At 48.6% G+C, this 18,504-nt stretch overlaps 1 long non-coding RNA gene across 1 annotated transcript; it reads left to right on the plus strand.

Moving 5' to 3' along the window:
• The first annotated feature begins 8,114 nt into the window (after window positions 1-8,114).
• On the plus strand, window positions 8,115-16,516 carry LOC125698209 (uncharacterized). Its single transcript, XR_007379110.1, has 8 exons — window positions 8,115-8,161; window positions 8,375-8,450; window positions 8,622-8,723; window positions 10,543-10,673; window positions 10,986-11,133; window positions 12,641-12,787; window positions 13,952-14,206; window positions 15,281-16,516. It is a non-coding gene; the product is annotated as an uncharacterized LOC125698209 (long non-coding RNA).
• Window positions 16,517-18,504: the final 1,988 nt, after the last annotated feature.

Below are 18,504 nucleotides of genomic sequence, written 5' to 3' on the forward strand. Positions count from 1 at the left end.
GTGCTCCAAGTGCTCCTGCTGTTGCCTGATGTTGCCCAGGGAGGACCTGGCCACTGCACTCTGCTCCACCCCCTGTGCCACACACACGCGTGCAGCCCACCACCCTTCCACCTGCTGTGCAGACACACCATCCCATCTTCCACACTTCAGCCACATTGTCTTCCCTCCTCCTCCCCCCAACCAGTTCCCATTCCTGTTTCCCCTTTCTGTGCCCCTCCCTTTGTTGCTTTTGCCCCAAAAGCCTGCCACCCCCCTCCAGCACTCCAGTTTGCACAAGACTTTGCAAGTGGCCATTTTACACTGAAAAAAATACCACCTTTCCTCCCCTAAAATATGCCATTTTACACCCCAGAAATATCACTTTTCCACCCCAAATTTATGCCATTATCCACCCCCAAAATACTGCCTTTCCTCCCTAGAAAGTCACCATTTTCCACTGTCACGGAGTTGACTAGATCAATCTCTGTTCCGTGACAGGGGTGACAGGCCTCTGCCCTTCCCCCCCACCCCAGTCCCACAAAAAATGGGAAGGAAGGAAGGAAGGGAGGAAAAGAGCAGCGACAGCAATCTGTGGAGGAAAACTTATTTTACTATAATATCGGAATACAAGATAACAAAGTGTAATACAATTTAATTAAAATTGAGATTAATAAATCAGACAAGAGGAGAGAGAGAGTTCCCGGGACCGATTCAAACCTGAAAAGCTTGGAATGGCCAGGAAAGCACCCTCCAGCACCCACTGCAAGGCAGCAAGAGAGCACCCCCCCCCCACCCGGAAGGGTCAGATCCCGTGACTTCTGTAATGTACAGGGATAAGTACCTGGAATTGGGGTAGTGACACTTTAATGCGCCGTATGCTGCATGATGTTTTGATGTGGAATACTGAAACCCAGAAACAAGCGAAAAAAAAACACCATAGAACCATGACATCCACCCCAGAAATACCACCTTGACACCCCTAAAATACAGCATTCTCCAACCCAGAAATATAACTTTTTCCACTCAAATAATACCGCCTTTCCTTCCCCAAAATTTGCCATTTTCCACCCCAAAAATACTGCTTTTCCTCCTGTAAAATACAGCACTTTGCACCCCCAAAGAATCACTGTTCCTTTCAAAAAATACTGCTTTTCCTTACTTAAAACAAGCCATTTTCCACCCAAAAATACCACATTTCCTCCCCCCAAATATGCCACTTTCTGCCCCAAAATAACATCTTCCACTCAAAAAATGCCACCATTTTCTAACTCAAAAATATCACCTTTTTTCACCCTGTATAACCAAGATGTTATAATTGCAATATAATCAAAAGAGTAAGGCAAAGAAAACAAGGATCACAAAAGAGAATAAGTAGAAGAGCTTACCCTTGGGTTGAGCTCACTGGAAGATACCAAAGAGGAGGATCTCCAGAAGAGATCCTTCCCCTCTGGTAGCCAGCTCTTAAATAGGTCCAGGAGGGGTGCAGCCTGGCTCCACCCCTTCTGGCAGCACGGGTGAATTGCCTTCACCTGTGCTCCTCTGGCTGACTCATGGCTCACCTCAGGTGATTAATCAGAGGTTCAGGCCATGACTCAGCAGTTCCCATACACTTGGTTATACACATTCCATGAGCTGCTGCACCACTACTGGTCCAGAGTAGAACCTATGCAGCTTCAGAGCACCAAGCTGCCATCCTCGCACTGCTCTTGTTGGAGGCAGTGCTCCAAGTGCTCCTGCTGTTGCCTGATGTTGCCCAGGGAGGACCTGGCCACTGCACTCTGCTCCACCCCCTGTGCCACACACACGCGTGCAGCCCACCACCCTTCCACCTGCTGTGCAGACACACCATCCCATCTTCCACACTTCAGCCACATTGTCTTCCCTCCTCCTCCCCCCAACCAGTTCCCATTCCTGTTTCCCCTTTCTGTGCCCCTCCCTTTGTTGCTTTTGCCCCAAAAGCCTGCCACCCCCTCCAGCACTCCAGTTTGCACAAGACTTTGCAAGTGGCCATTTTACACTGAAAAAAATACCACCTTTCCTCCCCTAAAATATGCCATTTTACACCCCAGAAATATCACTTTTCCACCCCAAATTTATGCCATTATCCACCCCCAAAATACTGCCTTTCCTCCCTAGAAAGTCACCATTTTCCACTGTCACGGAGTTGACTAGATCAATCTCTGTTCCGTGACAGGGGTGACAGGCCTCTGCCCTTCCCCCCCACCCCAGTCCCACAAAAAATGGGAAGGAAGGAAGGAAGGGAGGAAAAGAGCAGCGACAGCAATCTGTGGAGGAAAACTTATTTTACTATAATATCGGAATACAAGATAACAAAGTGTAATACAATTTAATTAAAATTGAGATTAATAAATCAGACAAGAGGAGAGAGAGAGTTCCCGGGACCGATTCAAACCTGAAAAGCTTGGAATGGCCAGGAAAGCACCCTCCAGCACCCACTGCAAGGCAGCAAGAGAGCACCCCCCCCCCACCCGGAAGGGTCAGATCCCGTGACTTCTGTAATGTACAGGGATAAGTACCTGGAATTGGGGTAGTGACACTTTAATGCGCCGTATGCTGCATGATGTTTTGATGTGGAATACTGAAACCCAGAAACAAGCGAAAAAAAAACACCATAGAACCATGACATCCACCCCAGAAATACCACCTTGACACCCCTAAAATACAGCATTCTCCAACCCAGAAATATAACTTTTTCCACTCAAATAATACCGCCTTTCCTTCCCCAAAATTTGCCATTTTCCACCCCAAAAATACTGCTTTTCCTCCTGTAAAATACAGCACTTTGCACCCCCAAAGAATCACTGTTCCTTTCAAAAAATACTGCTTTTCCTTACTTAAAACAAGCCATTTTCCACCCAAAAATACCACATTTCCTCCCCCCAAATATGCCACTTTCTGCCCCAAAATAACATCTTCCACTCAAAAAATGCCACCATTTTCTAACTCAAAAATATCACCTTTTTTCACCCTGTATAACCAAGATGTTATAATTGCAATATAATCAAAAGAGTAAGGCAAAGAAAACAAGGATCACAAAAGAGAATAAGTAGAAGAGCTTACCCTTGGGTTGAGCTCACTGGAAGATACCAAAGAGGAGGATCTCCAGAAGAGATCCTTCCCCTCTGGTAGCCAGCTCTTAAATAGGTCCAGGAGGGGTGCAGCCTGGCTCCACCCCTTCTGGCAGCACGGGTGAATTGCCTTCACCTGTGCTCCTCTGGCTGACTCATGGCTCACCTCAGGTGATTAATCAGAGGTTCAGGCCATGACTCAGCAGTTCCCATACACTTGGTTATACACATTCCATGAGCTGCTGCACCACTACTGGTCCAGAGTAGAACCTATGCAGCTTCAGAGCACCAAGCTGCCATCCTCGCACTGCTCTTGTTGGAGGCAGTGCTCCAAGTGCTCCTGCTGTTGCCTGATGTTGCCCAGGGAGGACCTGGCCACTGCACTCTGCTCCACCCCCTGTGCCACACACACGCGTGCAGCCCACCACCCTTCCACCTGCTGTGCAGACACACCATCCCATCTTCCACACTTCAGCCACATTGTCTTCCCTCCTCCTCCCCCCAACCAGTTCCCATTCCTGTTTCCCCTTTCTGTGCCCCTCCCTTTGTTGCTTTTGCCCCAAAAGCCTGCCACCCCCTCCAGCACTCCAGTTTGCACAAGACTTTGCAAGTGGCCATTTTACACTGAAAAAAATACCACCTTTCCTCCCCTAAAATATGCCATTTTACACCCCAGAAATATCACTTTTCCACCCCAAATTTATGCCATTATCCACCCCCAAAATACTGCCTTTCCTCCCTAGAAAGTCACCATTTTCCACTGTCACGGAGTTGACTAGATCAATCTCTGTTCCGTGACAGGGGTGACAGGCCTCTGCCCTTCCCCCCCACCCCAGTCCCACAAAAAATGGGAAGGAAGGAAGGAAGGGAGGAAAAGAGCAGCGACAGCAATCTGTGGAGGAAAACTTATTTTACTATAATATCGGAATACAAGATAACAAAGTGTAATACAATTTAATTAAAATTGAGATTAATAAATCAGACAAGAGGAGAGAGAGAGTTCCCGGGACCGATTCAAACCTGAAAAGCTTGGAATGGCCAGGAAAGCACCCTCCAGCACCCACTGCAAGGCAGCAAGAGAGCACCCCCCCCCCACCCGGAAGGGTCAGATCCCGTGACTTCTGTAATGTACAGGGATAAGTACCTGGAATTGGGGTAGTGACACTTTAATGCGCCGTATGCTGCATGATGTTTTGATGTGGAATACTGAAACCCAGAAACAAGCGAAAAAAAACACCATAGAACCATGACATCCACCCCAGAAATACCACCTTGACACCCCTAAAATACAGCATTCTCCAACCCAGAAATATAACTTTTTCCACTCAAATAATACCGCCTTTCCTTCCCCAAAATTTGCCATTTTCCACCCCAAAAATACTGCTTTTCCTCCTGTAAAATACAGCACTTTGCACCCCCAAAGAATCACTGTTCCTTTCAAAAAATACTGCTTTTCCTTACTTAAAACAAGCCATTTTCCACCCAAAAATACCACATTTCCTCCCCCCAAATATGCCACTTTCTGCCCCAAAATAACATCTTCCACTCAAAAAATGCCACCATTTTCTAACTCAAAAATATCACCTTTTTTCACCCTGTATAACCAAGATGTTATAATTGCAATATAATCAAAAGAGTAAGGCAAAGAAAACAAGGATCACAAAAGAGAATAAGTAGAAGAGCTTACCCTTGGGTTGAGCTCACTGGAAGATACCAAAGAGGAGGATCTCCAGAAGAGATCCTTCCCCTCTGGTAGCCAGCTCTTAAATAGGTCCAGGAGGGGTGCAGCCTGGCTCCACCCCTTCTGGCAGCACGGGTGAATTGCCTTCACCTGTGCTCCTCTGGCTGACTCATGGCTCACCTCAGGTGATTAATCAGAGGTTCAGGCCATGACTCAGCAGTTCCCATACACTTGGTTATACACATTCCATGAGCTGCTGCACCACTACTGGTCCAGAGTAGAACCTATGCAGCTTCAGAGCACCAAGCTGCCATCCTCGCACTGCTCTTGTTGGAGGCAGTGCTCCAAGTGCTCCTGCTGTTGCCTGATGTTGCCCAGGGAGGACCTGGCCACTGCACTCTGCTCCACCCCCTGTGCCACACACACGCGTGCAGCCCACCACCCTTCCACCTGCTGTGCAGACACACCATCCCATCTTCCACACTTCAGCCACATTGTCTTCCCTCCTCCTCCCCCCAACCAGTTCCCATTCCTGTTTCCCCTTTCTGTGCCCCTCCCTTTGTTGCTTTTGCCCCAAAAGCCTGCCACCCCCTCCAGCACTCCAGTTTGCACAAGACTTTGCAAGTGGCCATTTTACACTGAAAAAAATACCACCTTTCCTCCCCTAAAATATGCCATTTTACACCCCAGAAATATCACTTTTCCACCCCAAATTTATGCCATTATCCACCCCCAAAATACTGCCTTTCCTCCCTAGAAAGTCACCATTTTCCACTGTCACGGAGTTGACTAGATCAATCTCTGTTCCGTGACAGGGGTGACAGGCCTCTGCCCTTCCCCCCCACCCCAGTCCCACAAAAAATGGGAAGGAAGGAAGGAAGGGAGGAAAAGAGCAGCGACAGCAATCTGTGGAGGAAAACTTATTTTACTATAATATCGGAATACAAGATAACAAAGTGTAATACAATTTAATTAAAATTGAGATTAATAAATCAGACAAGAGGAGAGAGAGAGTTCCCGGGACCGATTCAAACCTGAAAAGCTTGGAATGGCCAGGAAAGCACCCTCCAGCACCCACTGCAAGGCAGCAAGAGAGCACCCCCCCCCCACCCGGAAGGGTCAGATCCCGTGACTTCTGTAATGTACAGGGATAAGTACCTGGAATTGGGGTAGTGACACTTTAATGCGCCGTATGCTGCATGATGTTTTGATGTGGAATACTGAAACCCAGAAACAAGCGAAAAAAAAACACCATAGAACCATGACATCCACCCCAGAAATACCACCTTGACACCCCTAAAATACAGCATTCTCCAACCCAGAAATATAACTTTTTCCACTCAAATAATACCGCCTTTCCTTCCCCAAAATTTGCCATTTTCCACCCCAAAAATACTGCTTTTCCTCCTGTAAAATACAGCACTTTGCACCCCCAAAGAATCACTGTTCCTTTCAAAAAATACTGCTTTTCCTTACTTAAAACAAGCCATTTTCCACCCAAAAATACCACATTTCCTCCCCCCAAATATGCCACTTTCTGCCCCAAAATAACATCTTCCACTCAAAAAATGCCACCATTTTCTAACTCAAAAATATCACCTTTTTTCACCCTGTATAACCAAGATGTTATAATTGCAATATAATCAAAAGAGTAAGGCAAAGAAAACAAGGATCACAAAAGAGAATAAGTAGAAGAGCTTACCCTTGGGTTGAGCTCACTGGAAGATACCAAAGAGGAGGATCTCCAGAAGAGATCCTTCCCCTCTGGTAGCCAGCTCGTAAATAGGTCCAGGAGGGGTGCAGCCTGGCTCCACCCCTTCTGGCAGCACGGGTGAATTGCCTTCACATGTGCTCCTCTGGCTGACTCATGGCTCACCTCAGGTGATCAATCAGAGGTTCAGGCCGTGACTCAGCAGTTCCCATACAAGAGCCCAGCTGGAACATCGGCTTGCAAAACAAGTCTTCGCAAGAACAAGACCAAATACCAGGGACAGCTCTCTCTACAAAACATTTGCATCCACAGCCACAAATATCAACTCCCTTAAAATTGCCAAAATCCCTTTTTCAATTCCAGGATCATTCTTCAGTCAGGGGCCGTTAGGTCCCCAATATAACACCCCAACAACGTCACCACCCAGTGTTCACTCCCTGATGTCACCCACCCTTCCTCCCCAAAAAGCCCCAACGTAACCCATGCCACTACAATGACACTTCAGAATCACTCTCCAGTGTCACCCCAATGTCACTCCCAGAGTCGTGCCAGCAATGTCACCCCCCAACATCACACTAAGTTACCCCAGTGTCTCCATCGAGTATCTCTCTCTCTCTGATTTCCCCCCCCCCCACCCGCAATACCCCAGCATCACCCCCCAGCGTCACTCTCCAGGCTCAGTCCACAACTTCACCCCAGTGTCATCCCAGCATCACTCCATGGCATCACCCCAACTTGCTTGCCAAGTAAGCAAGGTTTGGGACAGCAGCTCCTAGCGGGGCTGTATAAGCTTTCAGACACCGATAATCGATTATTAATCACCACCTTCCATCTGGTTTCCAAACCAGATGACAACGAGTTATGTGGGGAGTCTGTTCTGGAAACGATTTGTCTTTTTTCCAAACCTGCTATGAGTTCAGAAATCCCACATCATGCTGCAGCAGAAATGGGGTACAGTGGTATGTTAGCGACCCCTGCTTCAGGGAGCACAGGGGCTGCGTAAAGTGCACACGCTGCAGCCTGCCTATTTCTTTGGAGTCTGGGATTGAAACTTGACCCAAAAGGCCACACACTGCCATACAGGCAGGTGCCAGGTTCACCCACTGATTATGTCAAATCCTGAATTGTTTTCACAATGGGCTTTAATTGCAAAGAAAGTAGGCAACACGTTTCTCACTGGAGAGCCACAAGCTGTCCCCACTAGTTTGGCAAACAGAGCTTGCTCCGATCACACCGGTAATCTCAACTCTGCCATCCAGGCTGCACACACAGCTTTTCAGCATCTTGCTGTATCAGTACTGAAATTTGTGTGCTGTATCATACTGAAATTTGTGCTCCCCTATCTATTAGAAATTTTACTGAATGCTTTTGAGGACAGACTTCAATCAAAATATGCATGCCATTGTTTCTCATCCTTTGATCAAACTCCCTTGCCGGACAGGCAGATCCAATCACCTGCTTGTAATTAGTCTTTTTTTGTTGTTGTTTACGGTCTGAAGCAGTGATTGAGCACCTGGTGAGGGGTGTGGCCAGCCCTGCCAGCACAGGTGGAAGCAATTTACCTGTGGGACCGGATAGGGCTGAGCTTGGCTCCACCCCCTCCCTGCCCATATTTAAGGGCTGGGAACAGACAGAGCAGCATTCTGCTTGGGAGCTGCCTCCTTGGAAGTATTGGGAGTGAGTTCTGCCCTTTGGAATGGGGTGAGTGACTGCTGCTTTATTGCGGGGCTCCGGTCTTTCCCTTTTGGGGGATCCTGACCACTTTTAAGGGCTGGAAGCTGTGAGGGCAGCATCTCTGCATGGAGGCTCCTTCCTTTGGGATGTGGGCTGTTTGTTTTTGGAATGGGGTCATTGATTTCTTCTATACTGCTGGATTGTAATTTCATTTTCTGGGGGCTCCTGACCACATTTAAGGTCTGTCAGCAGAAGGAGCAGCAACTGCACCTGGAGATTGCTTCCTTTAGAGCGTGGGGTGAACCCTTGAAACTGGGTGAGTGATTCTTTATTCCAGGGTTGCAATATCTTGTTGTTGGGGGGATCCTGACCCCACTTAAGGGCTGGCAGCCTTTAAGGTGGTATCTGTCTTTAGAGACCATCTCCTTGGGAGTGTGGGATGAGCTCTGGTCCTTGAGAAAGGGTGAGTCATTCCTTCTTGTTTTAGGACTGTGACCTTTCCTGTTTTTGGGGCATCCTGACCACATTGAAATGCTGGCAGATGTAAGGGCAGCATTGATCTCTGGAGACTGTCTCCTGTGGAGCAGGGGTGAGTTTTGGCCTTTGAGAAGGGTGTAAGTGGTTTCTTTGTTTTTTCTTTATTTCAGGGCTGCATTCTCCCTTTTTTTTTTTTCTTTTTTTTTTTTTTTTTTTTTTTTATCCTGACCACTTTTAAGGGGTGGAAGCCATAAGGGCAGCATCTCTACCTGGAGACTGCTTCCTTGGCAGTGTGGGCTGAGTGTTCATCTTTGGAATGGGGTAACTTATTCTTCCTTTATTTCAGGGCTGTTATGCACTGCTTCCAAACATGCAGAGTTGTTTAAGGGCGTTCTGTGCACCCTTAGGTGTAATAAATCTTCGTCTTTATAGAAAGCCAAGGATTGTCCTCTTCTGGACTGCTGTACTCAGTATCACCCCAGTGTGATGAAGTGAAGCCCCTGCTCTGCTGAATACTGGGACTGGCCCAGAGAGGCTCTGATGGATATGGATTATCCTAGCCAGAGTACTTGGTACCATTGGTGGTGATCTCGTCCAACTGCCACACAATGAACAGGAACATCCACAGCCAGATCTGGCTGCCCAGAGGCTGACCCAGCCTCACCTTGGAAGGGACGGGGCATCCATCACATGTCTGGGTAACCTGTTCTGCTGTGTCACCACCCTCACTGTACCAGATTTTCTTTATATCTAGGCTAAATCTTTCCTTGTTCTTCCCTTCGGGTGTTGAAAGGCTGTTACCAGATCACCTCGGAGCCTTCACGTCTGCAGGCTGAACAGCTCCAGCTCTCTCTCTTTATAGGAAAGGCGTTCCATCCCTCAGTTCATATTTGTGGCTGTTCTCTGGATGTTCTCCAACAGCTCCACGTCTGTCCTGCGCTGCGGACATCCACATCCAGATGCAGCACCTCCAGGTGAGGCCTCACAGCGCAGAGCAGAGGGGCAGGACCAGCTCCCTTCGCCTGCTGACCACACATCTTTGGATGGAGCCCAGCGTACGATTGGCTTTCTGGGCTGGAAGGCGCATTGCTGAGTGCCACTACTCAGCCTGTTGAGGTCCCTCTGGATGGCGTTGTCCCTCTAGTGCGTCACTGCACCCCACAGCTCGGTGTCATTAGGGTGCACTCAGCCCCACTGTCAATGTCACTGATGAAGGGGCAATCCCAGGTGTTTGTACAAACTCAGCAAAGAACACCTTGAGAGCAGCCCCACAGAGAAGGACTTGCGGCTCCCGGTGGATGAGCTGGCATCCATGAGTGGACATCAGCCAGCAGAGCGTGCTTGCAGCCTGGAAGGCCAGCTGTGTTCTGGGCTGCGTTAAAAGAGAAGCGGCCAGCAGGGAGAGGGAGGTGATCATCCCCATCTGCTCGGCTCTTGTGAGGCTTCATCTGCAGTGCTGCATCCAGGCCTGGGGCCCCCAGCACAGGAAGGACGTGGAGCTCATGGAGCGGGTCCAGAGGAGGCACTGAGATGAGCAGACGGTTGGAGCAGCTCTCCTACAAGGAAAGGTTGAGGGAAGTGGGCTTGTTCAGCCTGGAGAAGAGAAGGTTTGGGGGGACCTCATTGCAGCCTCACAGTACTTGAAGGGGGAACAGCAGGAAGGGGAACGGTTGTTTACGAGGGTGGATCGTGATAGGACAAGGGGAAATGATTTTAAACTGAAACAGGGGAGGTTTAGGTTGGTTATTAGGAGGAAGCTTTTCACACAGAGGGTGGTGACGCACTGGAACGTGCTTCAGAGTCACTTCCAGGAGGATCTGCTCCTCGATTTTTTTGCAGCACAGAGGTGAGACTGACACGTTGGTGGTTCCCAGGGTCACACTTTATATCTGCAGTAACAGCTGTGCTGTTGCCTTTTTTCTGCTCACCAGGGACTTCACCTGACTGCCTCGACTTCTCAAATACCACTGAGAGTGGCTCGGTGACTGCAGCGGTGAATTCCCTCAGGGCTCTGGGACTCATCTCATCAGGACCCAAAGACTCCTGGATGTCAGGTTCTCAGGTGGTCCAGATCCTGATCTGCCATCACAGTGTGGGATAGGGAGGGGTCTGTGGGACCGGCATTGCTTCCTCAATCCCCACCTACCAAACCGAAGGTGAGAGCAGTGTATAATGAGCAGTTATCAGAGAAGATGGAAGATGGATATTGTTGGGTACCTGAGCCTTCTCCTTGTCTGTTGTTCCCAGCTGCAGTGCTGCTGGTAAGCAGCATCACGCACAGAGTGCAGCCACATTGATCAGGGAAAGGAGTGCAGGTTTGTGAAAGAGGCGCATCTGTAGGGCAGTGCCTTCATTACTGCATTGTGTCCCACAGGTGGCTGCGGAGTTGCAGCGCTCCCGAGTGCCGTAACGACTGCATGGAGATGCGTGGCTCTTCATGGGAACAGCAAGGAACCGGAATCTGCATTTCCTGGAATGCCCCAGAGCCTCGCTTTGCTGGCTGGTAATTGTCTGCCCAGCAGGTAAGGGCAATGCTCACCCATCAGTGTTTACCCACTCCATAGCACGGCACAACACGGTGCTCCCAGAGCTCTTCATTGCACTTCATGGTGCCCTGGATGCTGCCTGTCCTTTTCTTCCTGTGTTCTCTTTGTCTCTGGCCTTTCACTGCAGTGTTTTCCTTCCCTTTGCCCTTGCTGTTCCCTACTGCATTCTCTTGCCCTCCTGTTTTTGTGTTCCATGCCACGTTCATTTGGCCGTTGCCCTTGGCTTTCTTTGCTGGATTCACTTCAGTGTTCAGTTTTGGCGTTCTGTACTGCGTTCTCTCGCCCTCCTGTTTTGGTAATTCCTTCCATGTTCTCTTAGCCGTTGCCATTGGCTGGGCATTCTCTTGCCCTCCTGTTTTTGTGTTCCATGCTGGGTTCTCTTGGCCATTGCCCTTGGCTTTCTTTGCCACATTCACTTCGGCATTCAGTTTTGGTGTTCCCTGCTGCGTTCTCCTGCCCTCCTGTTTTGGCGTTTCTTGCCGTGTTCTCTTGGCCATCATCCTGGGCATTTCCTTCCACGTTCTCTTGGCCCTTGCCCTCCTGTTTTTGTGTTCTATGCCACATCTCTTGGCCATTGCCCTTGGCTTTCTGTTGCCACATCCTCTTCAGCATTCAGTTTTGGCGTTCCCGGCAGCATTCTCTTTGGCCTCCTGTTTTGGCATTTCCTGCCACATTGTCTTGGCCCTTGCCTGGGCATTCCCTGCAGCATTCTCTTTGACCTCCTAACTTGCTGTTCCAGCCACATTCTGCATTGGCCTTCTTTGCCGCGTTCTCTTGCCCTCCTATTTTGGCTTTTCCTGCCATGTTTTCTTAGCCCTTGCCTGGGCATTCCACGTTGTGTTCCCTTGTCCTTTTGTTTTGGCATTTTGTGCTGCATTCTCTTGGCCTTTGCCCTTGGCCTTTCCTGCTGTGTTCTCTTTGGCTGTATTCTGACCTTTCCTGTTGCGTTCTCCTTGCCCTCACCTTGGCTTTCCATTGGTGCTCTCTTTGCTTTTGCCCTTGCCTTAGCTTGGCTGTTTTCTTTGCATTTACCTTGGTTTTCCATGAGAGTTCTCCTTCCCTTTGCCTGCCCTGGGAGTTCTGCTTGTCTTCGGCACTCTGGGATTAGCTGGGAGGCAACATTAAAGTTAACCTTGACCGGAACCCGTAGCTGAATGGGAGTTCTAATGATAATTGTGTTAACCTGCAGCGTATCTGTAAACCAAACCCTTAACGCAGTGTTGAAAATGTCTCTTAACCTGAATGCTGCCTTAAAAATAATGCCTCATGTTTTTTGTCAAATAACCTTAATTGTGATTGTAGTGCAGAATACTGATGTTAGACCAACTGTAACTTCAACCCTATGAATAACATTAATTATATCCCTAATGTTAATTATAATTATAATTAATTACAATCCTTGTGTCATCATTACAGCAACGTGCTCAGGGTGGAGCCCCACACATGCGGGGCAGCGCCTTCATTACTGCATTGTGTCCCACAGGTGGCAGCAGAGCTGCGTTGCTCCTGAGCACTTTAAGGACAGCACGGAGATGCGCGGCTCTTCATGGCAGCAGCAGAAACTGGAATCTGCATTTCCTGGAATGCCCCGGAACCTCGCTTTGCTGGCTGGTAATTGTCTGCCCAGCAGGTAAGGGCAGTGCTCACCCACCATTGTATACTCATTACTTACTGAGACACAAGGTAGGGTTCCCAGAGCTCATTTCTGCACTTCATGGTGTCCTGAATGCTGTCTGTCCTTTTCTTTCTGTGTTCTCCTCACCTCCAGCCTTTCCCTGCTGTGTTCTCCTTGCCCTCGCTGTTCCCTACTGCATTCTCTTGCCCTCCTGTTTTGGCGTTCCCTGTGGCATTCTCTTGGCCATTTGCCCTCGGCCACCTTTGCTGCGTTCTCTTTGGCCTTTGGTTCTGGCCATCTGTGCCACATTCCCTTGGCCTTTGTCCTTGGCCTTCTTTGCCACGTTCCCTTTGCCTTCTGTTCTGGCATTCCCTACAACATTCTCTTTGACCTTCAGTTTTGGCGCTCCTGGCTGCGTTCTCTTTGGCCATTGCCCTCAGCCTTCTTTGCCACATTCCCTTTGGCCTCTTGTTTTGGCATCCCTTATGGCATTCTCTTTGGCCTTTGGTTTTGGCGTTCCCTTCCATGTTCTCTTTGGCCATTGCCCTTGGCCTTCTGCGTTGGCCTTCCATGCAGCGTTCTCATGGACCTTGCCCTCCATTTTGGCTTTCCCTGATTTGTTTTCTTTTGTCTCTGTTTTGGCGTTCTCTGCGGCCTTCTCCTCAGGCCTGGCCTGTGACGAGGCTTTCTCTTCAGTGCTCTCCCTGCCTTTGCCTTCCCTTTGCCTTTGACGTTGCCTTCCCTTGGATGTCGTCCATGCCTTTGCCCTCCGTTTTGGCGTTCCCTCTGCTGTTCTCCTTGCCTTTTGCTCTTACCTTTGCCTTGGCCTTCCCTATCGCTCACTATGAGCACGATCCTAATAACCCTAACCTCAATACCTTCTCCCCAACCCTAAGCTCTGAACCCCAAATGTAGTGTGAATTGCAGCCATGACTGTATAGATACCTGTGCAAATTAACCCTGCACCTTCCATAGTGCTTTCAGTTGGGCGCTGAACCCCTCTGTAACCTTCTGTGTAATACTAACAAAAGCCCCACAGCTTCCCTGTTAAATACTCCTAACCTTACTCTGAAGCCATTTCTTGGAGCCGTGTTTGGCTTCCATGTTTTGTGGGTGGGCTGACTGAGCATCGTTTCTGTCTCAGCGTTCCTCCTTCTAAAGCGTGTCTCTGTATTACAGGTGAAGATGCCTTCGATGCTTCCAGTTGATGGCTTCCCCCCTGCCATGCCATCGTCTTTCCAGTCCTCCCGCACTCACCGCCTGCTCAGTTCAGTCCAGCCGTTACCTGAATCCCTGCTCCGTTCCCTTTCCTGAGTGCTGTAAGGACAGCATGGAGATGTGCGGCTCTTGATGACAGCAGCAGGAACCGGAATCTGCATTTCCTGGAACGCCCTGGAACCCCACTTTGCTGCCTGGTAATTGTCTGCCCAGCAGGTAAGGGCAATGCTCACCCACCAGTGTTTACTCATTACTTACTGAGACACAAGGTAGGGTTCCCAGAGCTCATTTCTGCACTTCATGGTGTCCTGAATGCTGCCTGTCCTTTTCTTTCCGTGTTCTCCTTGCCTCCAGCCTTTCCCTGCAGCATTCTCCTTGCCCTTGGCTTTTCCTGCTGCGTTCTCTTGCCCTCCTGTTTTGGCGTTCCCTGTGGCATTCTCTTGGCCATTTGCCCTTGGCCACCTTTGCTGTGTTCTCTTTGGCCTTTGGTTCTGGCCATCTGTGCCACATTCCCTTGGCCTTTGTCCTTGGCCTTCTTTGCCACGTTCCCTTTGCCTCCCATTCTGGCGTTCCCTGCAACATTATTTTGGCCTTCAGTTTTGGCGCTCCTGGCTGCGTTCTCTTTGGCCTTTGCCCTCGGCCATCTTTGCCACATTCCCTTTGGCCTCCTGTTCTGGCGTTCCCTGCAGTGTTCTCTTTGGCCTTTGATTTTGGTGTCCCCTTCCACGTTCTCTTTGGCCATTGCTCCTGGCCTTCTTTGCCACATTCCCTTTGGCCTCTTGTTTTGTCTTCTCCTACAGCATTCTCTTTGCCTTTGGTTTTGGCCTTTTGTGCTGCATTCTCTTTGGCCATTGCCCTTGACCTTCTGCATCGGCCTTCCCTGCAGCGTTCTCACGGACCTCGCCCTCCATTTTGGCCTTCTGCGTTGATCTCTTTGGTCTCTGTTCTGGTGTTCTCTGTGGCCTTCTCCTTGGGCCTGACCTATGACGCAACTTTTGGCATTCTCCAAGCCTTTCCCATCCCTTTGCCTTTGCCCTCTGTTTTGGCGTTCCCTCGGCTGTTCTCCTTGCCTTTTGCTCCTGCCTTTGCCTTGGCCTTCCCTAACGGTCACTCTAACCCTAATTCTGATGTACCTAACCCTAACACCTTTCCTGTTAAATACTCCTAACCTTACTCTGAAGCCATTTCTTGGAGTGGTGTTTGGCTTCCACGTTTTGTGGGGGTGGGCTGACGGTGAGCACAGTTTGGGTCTCAGCGTTCCTCCTTCTAAAGCATGTCTCTGTATTACAGGTGAAGATGCCTTCGATGCTTCCAGTCGATGACTTCCCCCCTGCGATGCCATTGGCTTTCCTGGCCTCCCACAGTCACCGCCAGCTCAGTTCAGTTGAGCTGTTACCCGAATCCCCACTCCGTTCCCTTTCCATGATTTCCATGATCTTCCTGTCACTCTGCCACAAGCCCCCACCAAGGTCATCGCAGGCAACGTGTGGGATGCGGCACTCGGTCTCATTACAGTTCATCCCATCAGCTTCAGCCCAGCGATCCAACCCACCCGCACCCTTCCTGAGGGCCCTTCTGCTCCCAGGCCAATCAACGCTTCCTTCTGATGCCATCTGCATTCCTTCCTGGCCACTTTCAGACTCGTGCCCCTTTGTGGCCATTTTGAGAGTTGCGCTGATTTCAGCGTCTGCATTCAATTGACTTCAACCAAATTGGCTTTAGCTTTACATTCAATTAATGTAAACCAAATTGGCTTTAGTTTTACATCCAATTAATGTAAACCAAATTGGCTTTAGCTTTACATGCAATTAAATGTAAACCAAATTGGCTTTAAGTTTGCCTTGCTTACGGGGTTGGGTTAGCTTTGCTTTGTTTGTTCTAGCGCAGGGCTAACCCAACCCCGTAACCAAGGGCCGGCGGAGGCGATTTTGTTCCTTCCCGGCCAGTCTGAGACTCGTGCCCCCTTGTGGCCATTTGAAGAGTTGCGCTGATTTCGGCATCTGCATTCAATTAATCTCAACCAACTTGGCTTTAGCCTTGCAGTCATTTTGCATCAACCAAATTGGCTTTAGTTTTACATTCACTTGACTTCAATCAAATTGGCTTTAGCTTTACACTCAATTATTGTAAGCCAAGTTGACTTAGTTTTACATCTAATTAAATGTAAACCAAATTGGCTTTAGTTTTACATCCAATTAATGTAAACCAAATTGGCTTTAGCATTGCCTTGCTTACGGGGTTGGGTTAGCTTTGCTTTGTTTGTTCTAGCGCAGGGCTAACCCAACCCCGTAACCAAGGGCTGGTGGAGGCGATTTTGTTCCTTCCCGGCCAGTCTGAGACTCGCGCCCCCTTGTGGCCATTTGATGATCTGTGCTGATTTCAGCGTCTGCATTCAATTAATCTCAATCAAATTGGCTTTGGCTTTGCATTCAACTTATTTCAACCAAATTGGCTTTAGTTTTACATTCAATTGACTTCAATCAAATTGGCTTTAGTTTTACATCCAATTAATGTAAACCAAATTGGCTTTAGTTTTACATCCAATTAATGTAAACCAAATTGGCTTTAAGTTTGCCTTGCTTACGGGGTTGGGTTAGCTTTGCTTTGTTTGTTCTAGCGCAGGGCTAACCCAACCCCGTAACCAAGGGCCGGTGGAGGCGATTTTGTTCCTTCCCGGCCAGTCTGAGACTTGCGCCCCCTTGTGGCCATTTGATGATCTGTGCTGATTTCAGTGTCTGCATTCAATTAATCTCAACCAAATTGGCTTTAGCCTTGCAGTCATTTTGCATCAACCAAATTGGCTTTGGTTTTGCATTCAACTTATTTCAACCAAATTGGCTTTAGCTTTACATTCACTTGACTTCAATCAAATTGGCTTTAGCTTTACACTCAATTATTGTAAACCAAATTGGCTTTAGTTTTACATCCAAATTATGTAAACCAAATTGGCTTTAAGTTTGCCTTGCTTACGGGGTTGGGTTAGCTTTGCTTTGTTTGTTCTAGCGCAGGGCTAACCCAACCCCGTAACCAAGGGCCGGTGGAGGCGATTTTGTTCCTCCCGGCCAGTCTGAGACTCGCGCCCCTTTGTGGCCGTTCTGAGAATTGCAATGGCTTTGGATGGGCTGAGATCTGCACTGCTTTTGAGGTGGGTTGCAGTACACAACATTCTCACAAATGCGGGGTCACTAATGGGTGTGTGGAGGCTTTGTACTCTTTCTCTGGTTGGTCTGACGTCTATGCGAACCATGTGTTACAGCTGTACTGCATATGTGTGTGCTGCGCCTGTAAATTGCGTCGTGCCGTGTACGCAATATGTGTTATGTTGCGCCTGTGAACTGTGCTATGCCATGTACAGAATTTGTGGAGGCCATGCCTATAAACTAAGTCTTGGAATCAGAGACCCATATTCATTACATGTTCTGCTTCTCAATGCGTAGTTGCTGGTATAGTGTGTATGTATATGATTGTATGAGTCCTGCCTTGTGGAAACAGTGCTGTAATAAACAAATAGTTAAACAATGCACGTATGTGATGTGTCTTGCTTTGTCACGGCAAGGACTTGAAGGACACGGGGAAGGTAGGTGAGAAAGGTAAGTGCAGAGGGTGGTAGACTTAGACGGGGGTTAGACTTAGACTTAGACGGGGGTTAGACTTAGAGATGGGGTTAGACTTAGACTTAGACGGGGGTTAGACTTAGACTTAGACTTAGACTTAGACTTAGACGGGGGTTAGACTTGGGGTTAGACTTAGAGATGGGGTTAGACTTAGACTTAGACTTAGACGGGGGTTAGACTTAGACTTAGACTTAGACGGGGGTTAGACTTAGAGATGGGGTTAGACTTAGACTTAGACGGGGGGTTAGACTTGGGGTTAGACTTAGAGATGGGGTTAGACTTAGAGATGGGGTTAGACTTAGAGATGGGGTTAGACTTAGGGTTAGACTTAGGGTTAGACTTAGACTTAGACGGGGGTTAGACTTGGGGTTAGACTAGAGATGGGGTTAGACTTAGACTTAGACTTAGACGGGGGTTAGACTTAGACTTAGACGGGGGTTAGACTTAGACTTAGACTTGGACGGGGGTTAGACTTAGAGATGGGGTTAGACTTAGACTTAGACGGGGGTTAGACTTGGGGTTAGACTTAGAGATGGGGTTAGACTTAGACTTAGACTTAGACGGGGGTTAGACTTAGACTTAGACTTAGACGGGGGTTAGACTTAGAGATGGGGTTAGACTTAGACTTAGACGGGGGTTAGACTTAGACTTAGACGGGGGTTAGACTTAGACTTAGACGGGGGTTAGACTTAGACTTAGACTTAGACGGGGGTTAGACTTAGAGATGGGGTTAGACTTAGACTTAGACGGGGGTTAGACTTGGGGTTAGACTTAGAGATGGGGTTAGACTTAGAGATGGGGTTAGACTTAGAGATGGGGTTAGACTTAGGGTTAGACTTAGGGTTAGACTTAGACTTAGACGGGGGTTAGACTTGGGGTTAGACTTAGAGATGGGGTTAG

The sequence above is a fragment of the Lagopus muta genome, chromosome 10 (assembly GCF_023343835.1).
Source record: "Lagopus muta isolate bLagMut1 chromosome 10, bLagMut1 primary, whole genome shotgun sequence".
Taxonomy (NCBI): domain Eukaryota; kingdom Metazoa; phylum Chordata; class Aves; order Galliformes; family Phasianidae; genus Lagopus; species Lagopus muta.